The sequence below is a fragment of the Chelonia mydas genome, chromosome 3, assembly GCF_015237465.2.
Source record: "Chelonia mydas isolate rCheMyd1 chromosome 3, rCheMyd1.pri.v2, whole genome shotgun sequence".
NCBI classification, from domain to species: domain Eukaryota; kingdom Metazoa; phylum Chordata; order Testudines; family Cheloniidae; genus Chelonia; species Chelonia mydas.
Window position 1 is genome coordinate 170,207,069 of NC_057851.1, and position 20,967 is coordinate 170,228,035.

The 20,967-nt window shown below is 43.0% G+C and overlaps 1 long non-coding RNA gene across 1 annotated transcript in view; it reads right to left on the reverse strand.

Annotated features, from left to right (window-relative positions):
- Positions 1–3,396: 3,396 nt before the first annotated feature.
- The window catches only part of LOC122465213, a 59,539-nt gene continuing 41,968 nt past the window's right edge, over positions 3,397–20,967 (reverse strand). Inside the window, exons 2-3 of the long non-coding RNA XR_006289883.1 lie at positions 7,404–7,536; positions 3,397–5,434 (exon numbers count right to left, since the gene is read on the reverse strand). This is a non-coding gene — a long non-coding RNA (uncharacterized LOC122465213). The remainder of the gene's footprint in view (positions 5,435–7,403; positions 7,537–20,967) is intronic.

Below are 20,967 nucleotides of genomic sequence, written 5' to 3' on the forward strand. Positions count from 1 at the left end.
ACTTGGTTCCTTCTTGATACACACTGGCAATCCGTTCATGACCAGGAGCGTAATGTTTGATCATCTTTATCTTGGTACAGTAAGCTACAAATGTTATTTATAGTCATAAAATTATCCAGCCCTTTTGAAAATCTGATCATACTGGATAAAATAGCATTTCTTTTGTTCTTTAATATACTGGCCATTAATCTAACTGAGCATCACCTTGTACTCATATTATGAGACAAGATAAAAGAGAGGACTGATAGTTTTTTCGCTATATCCTTCATAGTTATCTGTATATCTCAACACAGTACGCTCTAAATCTCCTTTCCAGGCTAAATGTTCTTTTGCTAATGTTATAGAGCCAAATCCACCTTCACTGTGTGCAACCCCATTCTGCTCAACGGGGCAGTACAAGGTGCATGGCCAGTTGCAGCATTTGATTAATTGTTTGCAAAAAAACTAATGGAGCAGCATGACTTATCATTCTCACACCAGCCAAAGCATTTTCTTTCAACAATAAGAACACCAGTACTAATGGCTGGGCTTGGATGTTAAAAAAAAGTCTGAGGCCATTTGGAGACCAAATCCCATTGACTTTCAATGGCAGTTGGGAATTACCTTAGGCACTTTTATAAATCCTAGGCTACATTATTTGACACCTTAAAAGCTGGGGGTGGGATTTTCCAAAACGCCTGTGTGACTGAGGGCAGGTCTACACTACAGAGTTAAGTCGACTTAAGTTACGCAACTTGTAGCTGCAGTCCACGTAACTTAGGTTGACTTATTGCGGTGTCTACACCACGCTGGGTCGACTTACCTTATGCTTCTCATTCTGGTGGAGTACCAGAGTTGACGGGAGAGCGATCTGCAGTCGATTGAATGGGTCTTCACTAGACCTGCTAAATCAACCCACGGTAAGTGTAGACGTGCCCTGAGAGTCACATGTCCCAGGAAAAGTAACACAGTATGCCCAGGGACTTTCAATAGGGTTTGTGCTCCTCAGGCATATAGGTGCTTTGGAAAAATCACACCGAATTTTCATTAGACCACATTATCATTTTGATATTTAAAGGTATGCCCTATGATTGATTAAAGTGAAACAGAATATAAATATTTAGATGTCTCCTTTAAGGATTATTTATGTTTATCCAGGCCAAGTCCCACAGTGCTTACTCAAATAGAGCTACTGTTGATTTATAGCATGTAAAGCCATAGTGCTGCAGAGGTATGCAACATTTTACAGTATGCAGAAAACAAGGTCCCTGGCCAGACAAGAATGGATTTGTATCCAAACACATGGTGGAAAGTAAACAGAGATAGATCACCTAATGCTCTGTTGTGGTTTCAGCTGCCAAATTCCAGCTTTGAATCAGTAGATAATAAAGTAAGATTACTCCACCCTGACTACGTCTGAAGCTTAGTGGATTATGGGGCAGAGTTCCTCTTGTAGTAAACAATGTGGCACTTCCAGTGTGGGATACAAATGCAGTGCATCACGAGAGCAGAAGATATTCATCAGACTGAAAGGTGACCAGGCTGGTTTTACAAGTGTAAAGGCTGGTTTAGGAAGCTATTAAAATAGCTCTGGCATATTTCAGTATCTCCCTGAGACACCATCATAGCCTTGCACAAACCATGGTCAGCAAAAATGGTTCAGTAGAATCATATAAATGTAGGGCTAGATGGGACCACTAGAACAAGGTTTCTCAACCTGTGTCTTGGGACCGAAAATTGGGTTGGCATACTGTTTCGAAGGGTGGCATGGCAGCTCCTGTCCCAGGGAGCTGGCTGGGCTCACCTCCTTGCCCCAGGCACTGTGACCTCTGAGGTCCCAGCGCCACTCAAGTTTAGCCTAGCCATCATGATGACAGGAGTCTGGGACGACCAAATCTGAGTGAGTGTCACTGCACCCCCAAGAGCCAGGTCATAACTCCACCCATACAAATTTGGTCCAGTCAGGGCAGTGGGGCCAAACCTGAGTGGTGCTGCAACCCCAGAGGTTACAACATCCAGAGCAGAGAACCAAACCCAGACAGCCTGACAGCATAGGAGCTGCTGCTGTTGGGTGAGTGCCGGGCAGGACCCAACCCCTCCTGGGACGGGGCATGATCTGACTGAAAACACCCTATTTACTGGGTTGGGACAGGTCATAAACATTTACAAATGGATCCTGGGCCCAAAAAGATTGAGAACCACTGCTCTAGAAGTCATCAAGTCCAACCCCCTGAGCTGAGGCAGGACCAAAAAAACCTAGACTGTCCCTGATAGCTGTTTGTCCAACCTGTTCTGAAAGCCTCCAATGCTGGGAATTCCACAGCCTCCCTTGGAAGCCTGTTCCAGAGTTTAACTACCCTTATAGTTAGAAAGCTTTTCCTAATATCTAACCTAAATCTCCCTTGCTGCAGAGTAAGCCCTTTACTTTTTGTCTAGTCGTAAAAGACATGGACATGAAGAGCCATTGTTCAGTCCTTTTTATAACAGCACTTTGCATGTTTGAAGACTGTTAATAAGTCCCCCTCAGTCTTGTTTTCTCAAGACTATACATACCCAGGGTTTTTAAATCTTTTCTCATAGGTCTGGTTTTCTCAGCCTTTTATTTTTTTGTTGCTCTCCTCTGGGCACTCTCAAGTTTATCCACATCTTTCCTAAAGTGTGGTGCCCAGAATTGGACACAGGACTCCAGCTGAGGCCACATCCATGCCAAGTAGAGCTGGACTATTACCTCTTGTATCTTACATACGACACTCCTGTTAATATACAATATAGAATATTAGTCTTTTTCACAACTGCACCACCTTGTTGACTCATATTTAATTTGTGATCCACCATAACCCCCAGATGCTTTTCAACTACCACCTAGCCAGTTATTCCCAATTTTGTAGTTGTGCATTTGACTTTTTCCTTCCTCAGTGAAGTATTTTGCACTTGTCTTTATTGACTTTCATCTTGTTAATTTCAGACCAATTCTCCAATTTGTCAAGTTAATTTTGAATTCTAATCCTGTACTCCAAAAAACGAGAAACCTCCCCCAGCTTGATGTCATCCACAAGTGTTATAAAAATACTCTCCATTCCATAATCCAAGTCACTAATGAAAATATTGACTAGTACTGAACCCAGGCGTAGGAGCCATCTTGGTGAATAAGGATGGTCTTTTATGACTATATATTGTGTTATGTAATGGAAATGGCCCATTATTCTCAGCTAATCATAACAAAAGGATAATGTAGCATTAACAGTCTATAAGGCGGTTCAATGTGATAATATGGGTTATGTAGGGATGTGACAAACCCCCTTTTTGGAATTTGTTGCATATCAAGCAGCACAGCAAGCCTTGCATTCCACTGTATGCCAACTACAAATCCAGGTAGATAAATGATAGATATATTTGGTTAAAAATAAATATCTCATTTATTCTTTCAGTGCTTCACAAGCAAAATATATAAAATTACACAGCATGTCAAATACAGCATATAATCAGAAATGTGTCCTATAATCAGCCTATTTATACTGATATTAATTTAGCCACCGGCAGCTGGGGATCAAGGTTTTGCTTTATCTGCTAGTAATGTGTACCATTGTGTAACATTTGCTGGAATGGTGAATATGATTTTGGAGCCAGCTCAGGTATCAACTAAAGTATTCACTGAACATTGGAAGGTAATGGCATTATTAGGTGTCTTTCCTTCTGCTTTCAGTGAGAGAATCTTGCTGCCTTTAGCAATCCTGTGAATGGATGAGTAATTTAGCTTTAATTATGTAGTAATACTTCTGCACAAAACAGATCAGTATTCTGTATCAAAATGCTGAGCATTTTTGTGGGGAGCAGGAGCTCTTCCTGATGATAGCTGCTGTCCAAATATCCCAAATGCCCAGGACATCTGGCTGGAGGTGTAGCAGGCCAGGCAACAATAGAGCTCTGGTACTTATTTTGGCTATGCCCCCTTAAGGTTAATCAAAAACAGTGAGAGGTGTTGGCCATCGGAAGAGAGAGGATTGGAATCTCCGTAGCCTTGGCAAACTAGGGTGGAAGTGGCTTAATAACAGAGACAGTTGACATTCTGTTTGGAGAAGAGACTCATTCTCCATTGCTGTACACCTTCACTCTCATTTACAGCTGGACCAAATAGCTATAAAACTATTGCTCCAATTTGGTAGAATATTACAGTTCCTTTGGAGAGGTGCAAATGTACAAGGCAGTGAAGAATCAGGCCCTCCATATGAGCTTGATCTTCCATTAAAGCTTTAGTCAAGAGAAAAGACTGGTATCATAAAAGAGATAGAAGCAAAGGAAAACCTCCAGTGATGAAACAATGAAACACTTGACAGAAAACCTTTGTCCTAATTCCCTGAAGGCTTTTGAGCCACAGAAATAGTTTCTTCACCCCCAGAGGAGTATGGGATGGAATGCTGTGAGCAGGAGGCGTCTCTCAGGCTGCCTTCAACTATGCCAGGGAGAGGGGGGGAAGGGTGGATAAGGGGGAGGATGGGAGAGGGATAAGTCTACTTGAAAGCACTCGGAGAAGTGAAGATGAATTAACTAAAGATGTGCAGTTAAAGCACATTAATTAAAATTAAACTCCTATGTGGGTGCTCTCTTCAGAAGTAAAGTGGCCCAGGTACTTCACAAATATTAATTCACCTTCACAGCACTGCTGTGAAGTGAAATGGGGGTGTTATCCCCATTTTACAGATGGGAGAATTATGTCAGAGGCCCAGTTCCTCACAGGTATTTATGAACCTAACTCCCACTGAAATCAATAGGCGTTAGGTGCCTAAATGCCTGTGAGGTCCTGGGCCAGACAAATTGGGGCCAAAATTGTCAAAAGTATCCACTAATTTTGGGTGCCAAATTTAAGAAATCTAGAACCTGATTTTTCAGAGTATCTAACATTTTTATAGCACTTAAGATATTCAAAGCACACCTTCAATTTACTTTAGTTTCAGTTGTGAGTGCTCAGCACTTCTGCAAATCAGACCCCAGGATTCTCAAGTCAGGACCCCAGAAAATGAGGAACACTCAAATAATGGCCACCTGTCAAAGTTTCAGTTTACGTGACTTGCCCAGCATCACACAGGAACTTTGTGGCACAGGTAGAATCTCTTTGTCTAGGGTTGCATTCAAGTGACTTACCCATGAGACCATCCTTTTGGTTCCTGAAATTCTCTGTCTCAGTCATTACACATCTAACTTCTGCAACAAATGAGGCAGGGGTTCTACAGAAAATGGCTTCCTTCACTACACAGCCCTGATTCATCCCCAGGGCAGGTCTGGCCTCTGCCCTGAATGAACTGAAGAACAGAAATTCCATCATGTGGCATCAGACTGACACCCACATGGATCATCAGCAGAGTTGGAATCTTTGGATCCACTGCACAGACCTCTGCTGCTTGAGCTGATGGAGTAATCTGTAACAAGAGTACATTGTCATCCCTCTGTGGACCAGCTTCTGGAGGAAGATGAAATGCATACTTTGTCAGTGAGTTTCACCGCTATTTGCTGACAGCAGAGGACTGTTGAGATTAAAGAATCATGGCCTCAGTTCTGGGTTCTGGAGGGGAGTTTTCTTTTGTGGTTATAGACCCTTCTGCCCCTTTCTCCTCCTTTCCCTGCTCCCCACCTGAGGTCCTGTCCCTGTCCTTTCATGTGCTCTTGTCCCCTCTCCTCCTGGATGTTGGCATGGTCCCATCTTCTGTTCCTATCCAGGGCCAGATTAACCTTTTGTGGGCCCCCCTGGAGGCAATGGGGCATGGTGCGGGGGTGGAGATCAATCCCCGGAGCGAGGGGCCGGCCAGGGGCAATGGGTTATGGCATGGCGGGGGCAACCCCGCTCCACCCAGCCAGCGCAAAGGCAGCCACCAGACACACACTGGCCCAGCCCTGGGCTGCCAGTGTGCCCCTTCCCCTCAGGGGTGGGCCCATGCCAAGCACTGCGCCACACTGCCCAGTGCTCCCTCCGCCCTCCTATGCCCAGCACCCCCCGCCCAGACCCCCCACTACAATTGCACTGTGCCTTGCACATACACCCTACCCAGCACTACCCTGCCCATAGGACACCACCCACTTCCCAGGACTCCCCCATTGCCCCACCACCACAACTGCCCAGTGCCCCACACAGACTTCCCACTGCCCAGTGCCCTAAAGCACAACAAATCTCCCCCACCCTGCACCGGCAAGCACCTAGTGTTGCCAACCCTTCAGGATTGGCCTGGAGTCTCCGAGAATCGGCACTGATTTCCCAGTGATTATTGAAAACAATCTGGGAGATTTTAATAGACTATTTTAAGAAAATGACATTACTTCATGTTGGAAAAAAAAATATCTCCCGGAATAGCTTCAATCAGAGTTGGCATCCCTACCGGCACCCCCCCCACCCCACAGAGTGGGCAGGCTGAGCTGGCAGCGCAGCTGGGGCCAGTCCCTCGGGAGCAGTGCGATCAATCAGGCCAGAGTGGGAGCAGGGCCTGCCTGGGCCAGGCTCCTTCAGGATCCACTTGCCTGGTGGGGCCCAGCCAAGCCCCCCGCGCTGCCCCTCTTCCCAGCTGCCAAGACCAGCCTGGCCTCTGCACCAGTCCCAGGCGGCATGGCCCCGAGGAGGTGGGCGGGGCCCTACAGGTGGCAGTGAGCAGAGGCCGCTCGGAGCCATAGCCATGCTGGGCAGCGGGACAGACCCCCGGGGACACGACCCCCGAAAGCCTGCATGGCAGAGTCTGGGCGCTTGGCAGCAAGCCCCCTATAAGCGAGCGGTATCTGCTGACTAGGAGCTGCTCACACAGCCAGGCCTCAGTGCTGGATCACCTCGGGTGAGGGGACAGACCTGGCTGTGTGGATGAGTTAGACAGGTCTGTAAGGGCCCCTTCCCAGTGTGGGCCCGGCACCATTGGTACTATTATAAACCCAGTACCGTTCCTATTCCCCTAGCTCAGGGGTGGCCAACCTGTGGCTCCGGAGCCACATGCGGCTCTTCAGAAGTTAATATGCGGCTCCTGGTATAGGCATCGACTCCGGGGCTGGAGCTACAGGCGCCAACTTTCCAATGTGCTGGGGGACGCTCACTGCTCAACCCCTGGCTCTGCCCCCACTCGACCCCCTCCCCTGAGCCTGCCATGCCCTCGCTCCTCCCCCACCCCCAGCCTCCTGCATGCCATGAAACAGCTGATCAGGAGGTGTGGGGAGGGAGGGGGAGGCACTGATCGGTGGGGCTGCCGGTGGGCGGGAGGTGCTGGGAGCGGGATGGGGGAGCTGATGCAGGGCTGCTGACATATTACTGTGGATCTTTGGCAATGTACACTGGTAAATTCTGGCTCCTTCTCAGGCTCCGGTTGGCCACCCCTGTCCTAGCTCTTGCCCCTGTCCTGCCTCCTGTCAGTATCCCCATGCCTCCAGCTACTGTCATCACAGCCCCCACTGCGTCTCACCTTTTGCATTCAAGTCAGGCAGTTTCCTCCTTCCTTCCTGCTGCCTGGGCACCAGCAGGCGTGGGAGTATCAGGAGGACAGGAGTGACCATCTCCCTGCTCTGCATTCTGATGCCTTATGCTACATCTGGCAGCTGAGAACAGAAATTGCAGGAAAAGTCTCGCTCAGCTCTGGGATGAAGCATGCTCAGTCACTTTGTAGAGATGGCACCTGTGCAGTCTGATCATACACAGGAGCATTGAGGGATGGAGCATGTTCAGGGCAGACAAGCTTCAGAGAATTTTAAGTCCCATACTATAACAAACCTCTACTGAACATGTGCAAACTGCAATTTTCAAAAGGTTATAGCTTGGCCAAATTTGGGTGGATTTTCACAGGAATGAAAAAAGGAACATCGTTATCATCAGGCTCAAATTTCAATTCACTAATCCAAAGCATAGAGGCATTAGAGTTTCTCAGTGAAACAGTTGTAATAATTTAACATGAACAAAACAACGGATTTTCCCCACTCTCAATCTCAGAAACAGCTGAAAAATTTTAGCTTAAACTTTCTTTTAAAAATCAGTCTGAGGCATGAGTCCCAGCATGGGAAATTTCAGCCTAAACAGTTAAAGTTCAGCAAAGTTATAAGCAATTGAAAACAGGGTTTTCTAATATAAAGTACTTAGCAATGTTAACTAATAATTAAAACTGAACATTCAATTATCCTTCAAACATTTTCAGAGAAACAACTTCTTTTGTTTTTTAAATATTCTCTTTAGCTAGATAAGGTCTGGATGGGGGGCTATGATCAAATTCTGAGAAAATAAATGATCAGATCAGAACAAACGTTGAGGTAAAAATATATAAACAAAAACAATCAGAATTATTTGTCGGTGTGTTTTATTGAGACACTACTGCCTGCAGCACTCTATGACTGAAGACTGGCTCCAAAGAAGCTTGCAAATCCAGTTTGCAATGCCTAGTCGGAATATGAATATTTTACCATATTGTGGCCTTACAAATCCTTGCATAGAGTGCATAGATTGTTAGTCCCCATGAGGCTGAACCTGCTGTGTTTGAACGAGCCGAACTTCCTTTCACTCTGCTGGCTTCTGATATGCATGCTCTGAGCCATATAGGTATTGAAGATTTAGACAGCTTTTTGTCTCTATCTCAGTCATATAATAGTATGAATGTGGTTGGTGTTTGTCTATGTAAGTTTGGCCTTTTCAACTATATCATTTGAGCTAAAGCTGGTTGAGTGGGATAAGAGTCTCTTCTCAACCAGCTTGCTGAATTAAACCCCATATTTCAATTCAGTTTCTTAGGACTCCATTTTCATTCACTAGAAAGACAATAACTTAACCAAATGTTGTTTATTCAGTTTTACAGTGAATTATGGGCCAGTAACTGAAGGTTACTTAATCAAATTTAAACAAATTCATTCCTTGACCAAAATAAATTTGCTTCCACACAAACAAAAGTAACTAGTTCATCCAGTCAAGAAACAGAAATGTTTCTATGGCAGTTTCAGAGCTGCAGCCATGTTCGTCTGTATCCACAAAAAGAACAGGCGGACTTGTGGCACCTTAGAGACTAACCAATTTATTAGAGCATAAGCTTTCGTGGGCTACAGCCCACTTCATCAGATGCATAGACTGGAACATACAGTAAGAAGATATATATATATATACATACAGAGAAGGTGGAAGTTGCCATACAAACTGTAAGAGGTGAATTAATTAAGATGCTCTAATAAATGTTTCTATGTAACTTAGGTGACCCAGTCACAACAAACAAATAATAAATTTCTGAACAGTGGACTGAACACTCATTATACCCAGCTTGCAAATGTTCCATAACCTCAGATATGTTTATAATTTTTTTAAAAAAAAATTTCAAATAATGAGAAAATTAATCAAAAACCATGATTTTCTCATAGAGAATTTGCAAAGAGAAAAAGGGACAAATTAATCAAATAATATCATTCACAATGAATAGGTCAATCAGATTTCATTAATTATATTTTCTATGACATTGTTTTACTTTAGAATAATTAGGATTTGAGTAGAAAGAAGGGTTTATTTGTTCCTACACCTTATGGAACATGCTATTACCCCTTGGAAATAACTCTGATTTTGTTGCCCTCTGATATGCCTTGTGGTTGTGAAAAGTACAGGACTATTCCTTGATTGACCAGGCTTGGAGATCTGACATGCTTCATGCTGAAGCTAAGGCAAAGAGAAATGCCATTTTTACAGTTAGAAGACTGGAAGCTTTCAAAGGGAGTGAATCCTGTAAAACAATATTCAGTCTCCAGGATGCACAAATGCACATGTGACACTGGGGTTAAACAGAGATGCTGCTTTGAGAAATCTTATACTGTAAGGCCGTAGCAATTATACTGCGTATAACCCCTAGAAGCCTTGCTGCTGTTCCCTGTACATGGAGGACTTTTCTAACAGCATACACAAGAGTGCTCACGATGCAATTGTGCACACATTTGCGGTAACTGTGTGGGCATCATATGCAGCCAGTTTTGCACACACACAATTATAACATTCTGGCCTGAGAATGCCCTTTTTAAGTCCTCATGCCAGTGATGCCAGCACCAATCCTCTGAGTTCAGTAATGCTATTAGAATTACCATGGGCTAGTCTTTTGAATGTATACCTTACCTTTGGTATTATCTACATTTGGCAGACTCTTGCTTTCTGGTTCAATAACACTGCATTTGCTGCTAGATCCTTCAGTCTTATGAAATACAATGTCTGGATTCTTCCTAGTTTAAGCCTAATACAGAAACATTACTCTCAATTGTCCATGCTTGGTAGTCATTTTGCCAGCAAAGCTGTTTGTGAAGGCTCCATGCCCATAACTGATTGTTTCCTGCTAAGCCAGTCTCCTCTGCAGCTGAACCAGCCTTTGAAATGTAAGTCTTCAAGTCATGGAATATTTGAATACTGAACATTTTTATTGCTTCCCTGTGTAGTTTTGTTGTTTTCTTCTGTCCCTTTGTTTGTTTAGGTAAGAAACTAGTTGTTTTGTCTGACATTATCATATTATCAGCTAGTGCCTCCCTTTGTGCCAGAGTGTTGGGATAGCTTCACTGCTCTCATTTCCATAAGACTGAGGCTCTTTGATCTCTCTGTTTGTGACTGGGTTTCTTGAATCCCTGGGCCTCTCCACTGCCTCATACAGCTGTTAGCAACATCCTCTTTGCTTAACATATCCTAATCCCATTAAGGGCCAAACTGTCATATGTGTAATCACATAGAAAAAGCACCTTACTCCTTGTGTAATCACATTGATGTAAATAGGATTACTCCAGGAGTAAATTACTAATCCATATGTTACAGTCTGGCCCTTTAGATTTCCTGGGTGTCTTCACCATTTTATTTATCTCTAGAGACTTCAGAATTCAAAACTACAGAGTGGACAGAAGAAAGCAGAAATGCTTCCGGGGCTTTAACGCAGCCTTGCTCATGATGGGACACATCTTCAGTTGGTGTAAATCTGCATGGCTTCATTGAGGTCTATGGAGTTATGTTGATTTACATCAGCTGAGGATCTGGCCGGCTATGACTATACAAAGCACAGACTTTTCTAATAAATGCATTATTTATTGGTGCAACTTGGGAAGGAGATAGCAGGCACCAGAGCCTTGGTTGCACCAAGTTGACATTCAGCACAGCTGAGCAAAGCAGAGGGAGGGAAAGGTCTTTCTTATTTTTGCCACACCGTGTGATAAATATAATATGTAACAGATATTGTACTTTTCAGTCCCGCCCTGACTAGCTTTTTGATTGGATTATTGCCAATACCTTTGTGTCTGATATGCACCTGATGTGGGGGATGGGACGGGGACAGTCAGGCCCTGCAGTTTCTGTATTGAAACTTGTATGTAGGTCTAAGGGAAGGTATCCCATTATCTCTTTTCCACTTATCTAGAGGCAGTTTGTCTTCTTTACTAATGCTGACACTGTAAGTATAGTATTTATTAAAGCAATCATAATTATGCCATTCTTTCCCCACTAGACAGTTGTTGGAACTCCTCACCTGTCGCCTCAAGGGCAGTTCCTACTTGATTTCTCAGATTTTTCCAAGTGAGTTATCTCAGGGTAGGGTGAAGTGTTCATAGAAATGTGGGTATGTTGCAGATAAAAGGGCCAAAGTCATGCGTTGTACCTCTCTCTGTACTAAGTGAAACATTTGAGGGTTGACAGCAGACCCTACTGTCAACCTAGTCTGAAGAATTCTGCCTACCTATACAAAATGAGTATCTTCAGATCAGTACATAGATTGTGTTTATAGAAAGGAACAGTACTGCAAAAAAGCCAACATATATTATGCCCTTTACTGAAAGGCAAGCTCTCGCCCACATTTAGTTTAATCCACTTCCATTCTATTATGTTGGCTGGTGTTCATAGGCTTTCAGGATTGTCACAAATCCACACTTGACTTTCAGAAGTGCTGGGAATCCACTGACTTAAATTTCTAGTGATCATCATTTCTGGAAAAAAATGAAAATCAAGCCCTTGGTGGGCCAGATTCTTCCACCAAAGGATATAAACAACTTCTGGGCATTGCTCATATCCTGAAGTGGGAGAAATGCGCCCCTGATATGCTAGTTTTCACATCTGAACCTCTGGTTTAGCTGAAATGAATGTAAAAACACCTGAAGACAGACAGTTGGCTACACACAGAAGGAAGCCTACAGAGCTCAAGCTAGAGGCTCTCCCAGTTGATTTTTGAGCCTTGTCCACATGGGAAAGTGAAACCAGTTTAAATTAAATTGGGTTTTAAACCTATTCATTTAAACCAGTTTAAACCCTACACGAACACTCTTATCTCAGTTTAAGAGTGACCTACTGCAGTTTAGCTCAAGCCTGTTCCCAATTGACCTAAGCTAAATAAATAAAAAAGCCACTATAACATTGAAAATATATTCCACATACATTTGCCCTGCTGTAACTAAATCAGTTTCAGTTAACACCCATGGTTAAACAGGCACAGCTTTTCCCTGTAGATGAAGCCTCACTCCCAAATGCTGGCTTGGATTAAAAGAAGGGGAGGGGTGTCACAGGGTTCCACTCGGGCACTTCCTCCTAGCTCAGTGGTTCTCAAACTTTTGTGCTGGTAACCCATTTCACACAGCAAGCCCCTAAGTGCTACCCCCTTTATAAATTACAAAACACTTTTTTATATATTTAACACCATTATAAATGCTGGAGGCAAAGCAGGGTTTAGGGTGGAAGCTGACAGCTCATGACCCCCCATGTAATAACCCTGTGACCCTCTGAGGGGTCCAGACCCCCAGTTTGAGAACCCCTTTCCTAGCTTCTCTAGGGATTAGCTCCTACTAGGTCTAATGCCCCTTTCTGCTGCTTGTTCGCATACCCTGCTGCCTCTCTCTCTGGCACCAGCATGCTCCTTCTTTTATAGGTTGATCTTCTGGCTAGGTCACTATAGTCCTTCCTTTCCAGGATATCAAAGGATTTCCATCTAAAGTGGCAGTCTTCCCTTCACTGTCCAAAGTGTCCACTTCTCCAATAGCTTTTAGGGGAACCTGGGTCCAACCTCTACTTTGGATTCCAGACCAAAGACCCTCTGTCTAACAACTGTAGTTTCTTTTCTCTGAGATCCTATTGCTCTTTCCCTGGATGCCTTCCTACATCTTTGGGCTTTCCCTATCTCTGGATTTACCAGCCAAAACATCCACCCCCCTCAAGGAGGAACTGCAGACTACTTAACTCCAAAGCCCCAGAAGATACCTCCCTTCTCCCAGGGAGTAGCTATAGGCTACTTCCCTTGCAGCCCCTTTCTACTACCAACTTCCTGGCTTTTTACCAGAGCCACCTGTTCCTTCTCAACTGGGCTCAATCCTCAATCAGCCCTTCAAGCCCTGGCTCTCCCTCAGGGGCAGTTTACCAGATAAATCAAACTACTTACCCCAACACCAAGGATGAATGAATAAATACATAAATAATAAATAGAATAAACCCCTACCAAGATGAAATCCTGCAGTAATTAAGACCCGAGTGTGGCTGCCCCAGGATGGGTATGCGTGGGGGATTAAAAGATTCTTCCCCATCATTCAGCCCTGCTCAGGGACAAACCTGTATCTCTGTAGGGAATGGAGACTCCACTCTGGATTACTGCCACCAGTTGAGGTAGCCTCTCAAAAAGGGGAGTGAGAATGAGTACGTCTCCACCGCAATAAAATGTTCATGGCTTGCCCATGTTTGTTGATTTGGGCTCATGGGACTAAGGCTGAAGGGCTATAAAGTTGCAGTGTAGACGTTTAAGCTCAGGCTAGAGTGCAGAATTGGGGACCGTTCCCCCCCCAGAGCCCAGGCTCCAGAACAATTCCAATATACTACAATGTTATAATAATCCCACAGGCTGAACCCTGAGCCTAAATCAGCTGACATGGGCCAGCTGTAGGTGTTTTATCGCAGTGTAGACATACCCAGTGAGGCCCTGGTCCTGACCTGACTCTTGACTGGTCAGTGGAGCCAGCCAACACTATCATTTCAGAATGCTCTCTCCTGGTGCTCTTCTTGGAGTTATCAATAAGCATTCTCGATCTTCTGCTGACTGTTCTAGACTGAGCTTCTGTTGCAGTATTATCCCCTGGGACTCTCCCACCTCAAACCCAAATGCAAGTTACAGCTTTTCACCAAGGTAGCCCTCAGTTTTTACTCAAATGCCCAATGAAACCAGTGGGGATTTGCCTCAGTAAAGACTGAGTAAAAATAAAATCAGGATCTAAAGATTTGGCCCAATGTGAAGAGAAATGGGTTTTTTTTATTCAAACCTTTAAAATGTTTTAAACATTTTCCTGCTGTGTAGTGAATCCAAACACAACAGCAATGAGCTAGTTCATGGGAACTGGAAACTGAAATGGATGAGAAAACAACATCCTGGAAAAATATGCTGCATTCAGTTTTTTTCATTGCGATCAGAAACAAGTGACCTGGTGCTGCCAAGTGGGTCTAGGGTTACAGTAAAATGGCCTTAATGAGGCAACCGAAATACACAGATCAAGATTCTGTATTCCACGTAAGTGGCTGTATGATTATATAATATCCCCCCATCAATATATACCACTTAATTTTCAATGAAGAGACAAACAGAACTAGATAAGTCTTTATATTTATACTAATAATGTATAACTATTACCTATTTCTGAAGAGAAAGGAGTAAGAAAAAATATAGTAAACAAAGGAAAAACAGATGAGGACATAAAACTTGTGTGCAAATGGATGCCAATAAAAAGAGCTGGAGGCAAGTTTGATGAAGAACTATTCCCATAGACATCATAAATGGCAGGATATAATATGCAGAAAATGAGTTACTATATTTGTGTATCTATGTGCCATAAACTTGATCTATGCCAAGTTTTAGACAAGACCACAATTACAGCTTATTTTAAACTGAAATAAAAGTGCAGGAAAGATTGCCAAATTCCACAGAGACACAGAAATAAGCTGGAAAAGACTTATTAGATGACTTAGTACATCCCTCCTGTCAGTGCTCCTTACAGGACATTTGCCAATAACTTGTCCAGTTTATTTATGAAACATTTAGGTTCCCCCCCCCCCAAATAATAGAAAAACATACTGAAAAAGGAAAAAAATAGATATTAAATTAATAGAGCGGTCAATGTTATTGATGAGAGGACAAAAGAATGCAAATATACAGATGTATTGTTTCATGAATTTTTAGGGTTTTTTTAAATTTAGTCCCAAGAAAAGCCCAATTTATGACCATGATGCTCAATGTATACTAGTTACAACTATAATCTAAAAAAACATTAAGTAGAACATCTTGTATGCACCATGTTATGTCATAACTGCATTAATGCTTCCATGTGACACCAAATTATACTGCATTTTCCCTCATTTTCTCACTTATGTAAAGTTATTTTCTTCATTACAGCTCTGTTTGACAATTCTTTCAACTATTCTGTGTAAACTGGTGGCATCTTAGTGTAGTAAAGTGATAGGATCATAATATAATTAACTGGGTTATGTAGAAGTATTATGAGATGGAGCTATGCTTCATTCATACCTCCTTATTTCCTGTGCTGTAAATGGGAATTCCCCCCAACACACACATACACTCTGCTATGATGCAGTTGAATAAAGCAGCAAGTTCCCAGCTTGCAGTCTGGGGAGAAGGGAGCTTGTTTTTGTTGAACTGAGCAGTCATTTTAGAAAATTTAGATTTCCATTTTCTGAGTATTACACATTTTGCTACTAATAGACCTATCTGTATCCATTGCTTGGTGTTTGCTGGATGTTTTAATTAATCTAAGAATTCCAATATACAGGCTTCTGGAGTGAGGCAGATTTTTGTATTCAGATCTATGCATATATTATTCCGTTACATTATAGCAGAATGACTGCTCTACTATAGTTAAAGTTAAGACTAGCTTTCTGTTTAAAGCGTGGCTGTTCTAAGTGCTCTAAAATTCATACAGTTAATCAGATTGCCTTTAAATCTGGTTTGCCTCATGACGGGTGTGGGTGCAGTGATCTAAATTTTGGGCCATTTGACTAAGGGTTCCTGAGATACAGCCCCTTGAAAAAACAGCTTTTCTTAAAGTTGACACATTCTGACGATGGTTTTTGCTTATAGATAGAGATCAAACCAGGGCTCAGATCATCACAACATGGTCTCAAATGCTTGAGGGTTAGCCCAGCAGAGTGCAAGGCATCTGCCAGCCATTTGGAGGAAATCAAATTAAAATGTTATTTGAAAAAGAGTTTCTCCTGTTAGGGGTGCTACAGCTCATGTGCTTTCATCTGTCTCCTATTGTCCTTTGTGGCTACTTAGCCAAGCTGGACATATTTAGCTCTTGCAGTCTTTCCTCAGAAACCAGTTCCTCTCAGACACATAATTATTCTTATTAGTCTGCATGCATCCGATGAAGTGAGCTGTAGCTCACGAAAGCTTATGCTCAAATAAATTTGTTAGTCTCTAAGGTGCCACAAGTACTCCTTTTCTTTTTGCGGATACAGACTAACATGGCTGCTACTCTGAAACCTATAATTATTCTTGTTTCTCTTTTCTAAACTCCCTAACATTTGTCCTGGCTTTCTGAAGCTGAAATGCAGAGAACTGTTGCTTCTGTACTATCACCAAAGCTTTGCCGAGAAGGACTATCCCCTCTTTGCTCTATGCCTTTGAAGTGTAAAATTGCATTGGCCATTTTGTCTGTCACATCACATTGCCAACCCCTAAATCATTTGCTGTCCACTCTCATCCTAGGGCCCAGATTTGTCCCTGCTGAAACTTCATTGATTTAAGCAGAGTTACAGAAGGGATGAATTTAGGGTTGCCAGCCAGCTGGCCAGTTTTTAACCAGCCTGGCTAGATTTTGTACTGCCTTGCTAGTTGAAAGATTTAATTTGCCATTGTTGTTTTTTCAGCTTGGGACATATTCGAGCGCTCTGCAATCAGACCCCCTGTAGTCCAGACTGCAATGGCATGTTAGGATAGTGTAAAAAAATGATAAAACAACATAAAATATACAGATTGTGTTAGTGTGTGTTTGTCTAAAACATTTTACTAATAGTTGGCTATAGCTGAACTAGGAGGTGGTGGCATTGGGATGGCCAGGGGCTGGATTTTGTTGGGGAAAGGGGGGTGGTCAGTGGCTGTTCTTTTTCCTGCATCTCACAGGGTGCAACCCTGTATGAATCTGGCCCAGATTTAGACTTTACTGCTTTCTAGGTTTCTGCCTTTCAGGGAATATTTGTATTTCAGATTATTTCTCTCCAGATGTGCCATATTAGTCTGCGTTTTCTAAATTATATCTCCATTCCATTTTCTGCCCATATTTCTAATCCTGTAGGCTATCTTCCTTCATTATCTGTCCTCCCCTTCCAGTTTATTATCATCTGTGATTTTTGTTAGTGTATGGTTTACCCTCACTTCCAGGCAATTAGTAAAGAAACTAAATAGGGTTGGACCTAACACTAAGCCTTGTAATATCCCTATGGATCAGATTAGGGGTGGGGGGGGGGGAGTGGTGATACTCTTCTGAGCTCTGACAGAACAAGGAGTAATGGTCTCAAGTTGCAGTGGGGGAGGTTTAGGTTGGATATTAGGAAAAATGTTTGCACTAGGAGGGTGATGAAGCACTAGAATGGGTTAGCCTAGGAGGTGGTGGAATCTCCTTCCTTAGAGGTTTTTAAGGCCTGGCTTGAGAAAGCCCTGGCTGGGATCATTTAGTTGAGGATTGGTCCGACTTTGAGCAGGGGGGTTGGACTAGATGACCTCCTGAGGTCCCTTCCAACCCTGATATTCTATGATTCTCCGCTCATAAGATAAGCTCCACCCACATGAGTCACCTCTACTCAGAGTAAATTGTGTAGATGTTCATATATGATCGCTCATGCTGTCTAGACTTGAATCTGTCTCAGTGAAGTCCGAATAGGCTCAGGGGCTCTGCTAGGATCCCTGGGGTTGCCTTCTCTCACTAAGGTTCAGATCCCCCACTGGGCTTTCTGAGCTTGGTTGTACTGGCACTTGAACCCACAAGCCAAAAACTGGACTGTCCGGGTAAAACCCAGACTGGCAGCAAGTCGAATTGAGGAGGAAGCCCCTGAGCTCTGCTAGGCTCCTTGGACTTGACTGAGTGCCTTTGTGGCTGTGAGGTGAAAAAAACTGTTAACAGGGAGTTAACAATCACGTATTCACTGGGTTTCTGAGTTAGCACCCACTGAGATGAATGGAGCATTTCACATTTCTCAGAGCTGCTGTTCTGCAGAAACAGGCACATTTCACTGCATGTTACACACTGGTCACGTTCCGTTATTGGAACCTGTTAGCATCTAGGCACTTCTGTTTCCCGAATTTCCTCTGGGAACTCCACTGTCTGCTACTCTTTCTGTTAACTGTTCACAGAGTTCACCATGTCATATACCTTTATTGCCTCCAATCCATCTTCTCATGAGTAGTAATGGCTCTCAGTCTTACACAGAGAGCATTCAGACAAACAAAAACAAAACAGAACTGGCTTGCTTCTTGTTTTCTGTCATTCTAAGTACAAGGAACGGTGGCTGTTTCTATAGCTTTTCTCTGAAACCTCATTGTTTGCAGCTTTCCCAAGTCAGAGGCCTTTATACCTGCCTGAGTTACATCCTTCTTTCCCAGCAATGGATCATAAATACACAGAGCCCCCAAACACAACTTTTAATTAAAAAGCAAACAAACAAATTCCTTCAAACAGTTCTTATTGTCAGGCACTCACTACTCTAAGTACAGTTGGACAGATCATCAACTGGAGTAACTTAGCACTGAAGTCAACCCAACTTCCTCGGATTTACACCAGCTGAGGATCTGCAGTATCTATAACTGCTCTTATAATGCCTCTGGAACACCATACTTTGCTCCTTTCTTCCTGCTCAAGACTCAGATTCCATCATAATCATCCCACTTGTCATTATGTTGGAATAAAAAATAGAATGGGCAATGAAATTGTTTCATTGGCCAAGAGGAAACCCTGATGCAGCAAGGTACTTAATATCGATTTTAAGCATGTGGCATCAGTGGGACCATTTACATGCTTAAAGTTAGGCATGTGCTTAATTACCTTGCTGAATCAGGGCCCAAAGCAAATGCAAGGAGTAAATAAACAGCATGCAGTACATGGTTAAAGATGAATCAGGTTACTTAAATTATTCCAGCTTTAATAATCAAAAATTCTATTAATAAAATAGGCAAGAACATTTCTGAATATGATTTTTGTCATGACTGAGTCCCTTAAACCTTCCTAAGCTGAATTTTAACTCGCTGTATACTCACTCATGGCCATGTATTCTCCCTTTGCAGTAAAAGCATGAAAAGGGCAAAGATCCACAAGAATCTACTATAAAAATGACTCACCAAGTTACAGAGCAAGCCATCTGGTCAGGAGGAAAGACACTATAGGAACCAGCACTAGGCATGACTAGAACTAACTCTGGAAAAAGCCAAACACCAGAGATACTTCTTGTGGGAAGATGCAGTTCACTGCATTATTACATATGTGGCATCATCTGGAATAGGGCATCAGGGTGTCTAATTTTGCTGCAAGCTTTTTCAAGCCCTTTTTAAATCTAAGGCAGCCCACACACCAGTCATTAGCAGATGGCCAAGGTGTACTTAGGATTCCACTGAAACACTTATACCATCCCACCTGGAGGTGCTAATTTCTGCCACTAGTAAGTTATTTCTGCCCAGAATATTGAAAGTTTACTATGAGCCATGTACTCACATGCTAAAAAGCATAGTTACTCATTAGAAACCTGCCACGAGATACACAGATAAAAACCTTGGTGCTAAGCTATCCTAAAACACAGAGACGATCCCATAAAGATCTGAAAAAGATCTGCACACTCCAGAAGTAAAGTAGCCTGGCAAAATATGGGAAGAATCAAGGGAGAATTACATTGTTTTTCCACTTAAGTTACTACAGAAAACTAATAGCTCCTTATTGCTAATTTGAGCATCATTAACTTGCTATCAGCAGAAGCCTGTACCTAGTGTGACAAACATAAAAATGTTTCAGTGGCTATATAAGCATAAAAAAGGCCATCTGCAAATGGTGGGGGGATTTGGCTTTCATCTCAGGCTACAACAGGGTTCATAAAAACTTGCTGCGTATTTCTACACATAACGTATAACGGTCACCTACTATGGTTGCTGCCATAGTCGTTTGTCTAGTAGTGCAGTGCTCTGCATTGTCTGCAACACACTGAACCAGATTCTTTGACATGACTTTCTTCTCTTTGGCCTGCTCCTGTGGCTCAAAGGGAACAAAAAGACCCTGTATCTTTCAATTTGGGGGTTCATCCAGTGTGCCAGCCTTCCCTCACCCTCCTAGCATAGAGGGTCAAATGGAGTAGAGCCAAACCACAATATTTTCCAAGAATTCTCAGCTGACATAAGCTCCCTTGAACTGCTAGGCTGTTCTAACCTATATTGGGCTTAGGGCTGTGGCAGACTGGCTCAAGGTGTGAGGGAGTCATAATCAGTTCCCTGATGCCCTGCCCCATACCCCAAGCAGATCTCAGTGCCACAATCTGGTTAGTATCTCCAGGTGTTTAATCTCTCCAGAGGATGTATGAGCAAGCCTCACACCCAGGTGGTTTCTACAATACAAATTTTACATGGCTGGATGGTTTGAACCAGCAAACCCTTACTTACCCATGTCATCCCATTGAAGTCAAGAGCCAAGATTTTTTACATTAAGTAGTAATTTTGAGTGCTCAGCTTGAGATACCTAAGAGGGGGCTGATTTTCTGAAAATCAGGCCCCTCTAAGGTGTCTCAGGTTAGGCACTCAAAATCACTAGTCACTTTTGAAAATCTTGGCCAGTGAAAATACCTGCATGAGGAAGGGTTTGCAGGATAGGCCACTTATGTAGAAACACAGGCAGCTTATTTTCAGAGTAAATTTTTTGCACATCTTAGATCTTTCTCTCTATGTATGTGCATACATAATATTTTTTAGAGGGGAGCATATGTCCCTATCTCATAAAGGTAATTGTTGTTCCTGGGAATTGTGAGTTATAGTTTTACTGTTC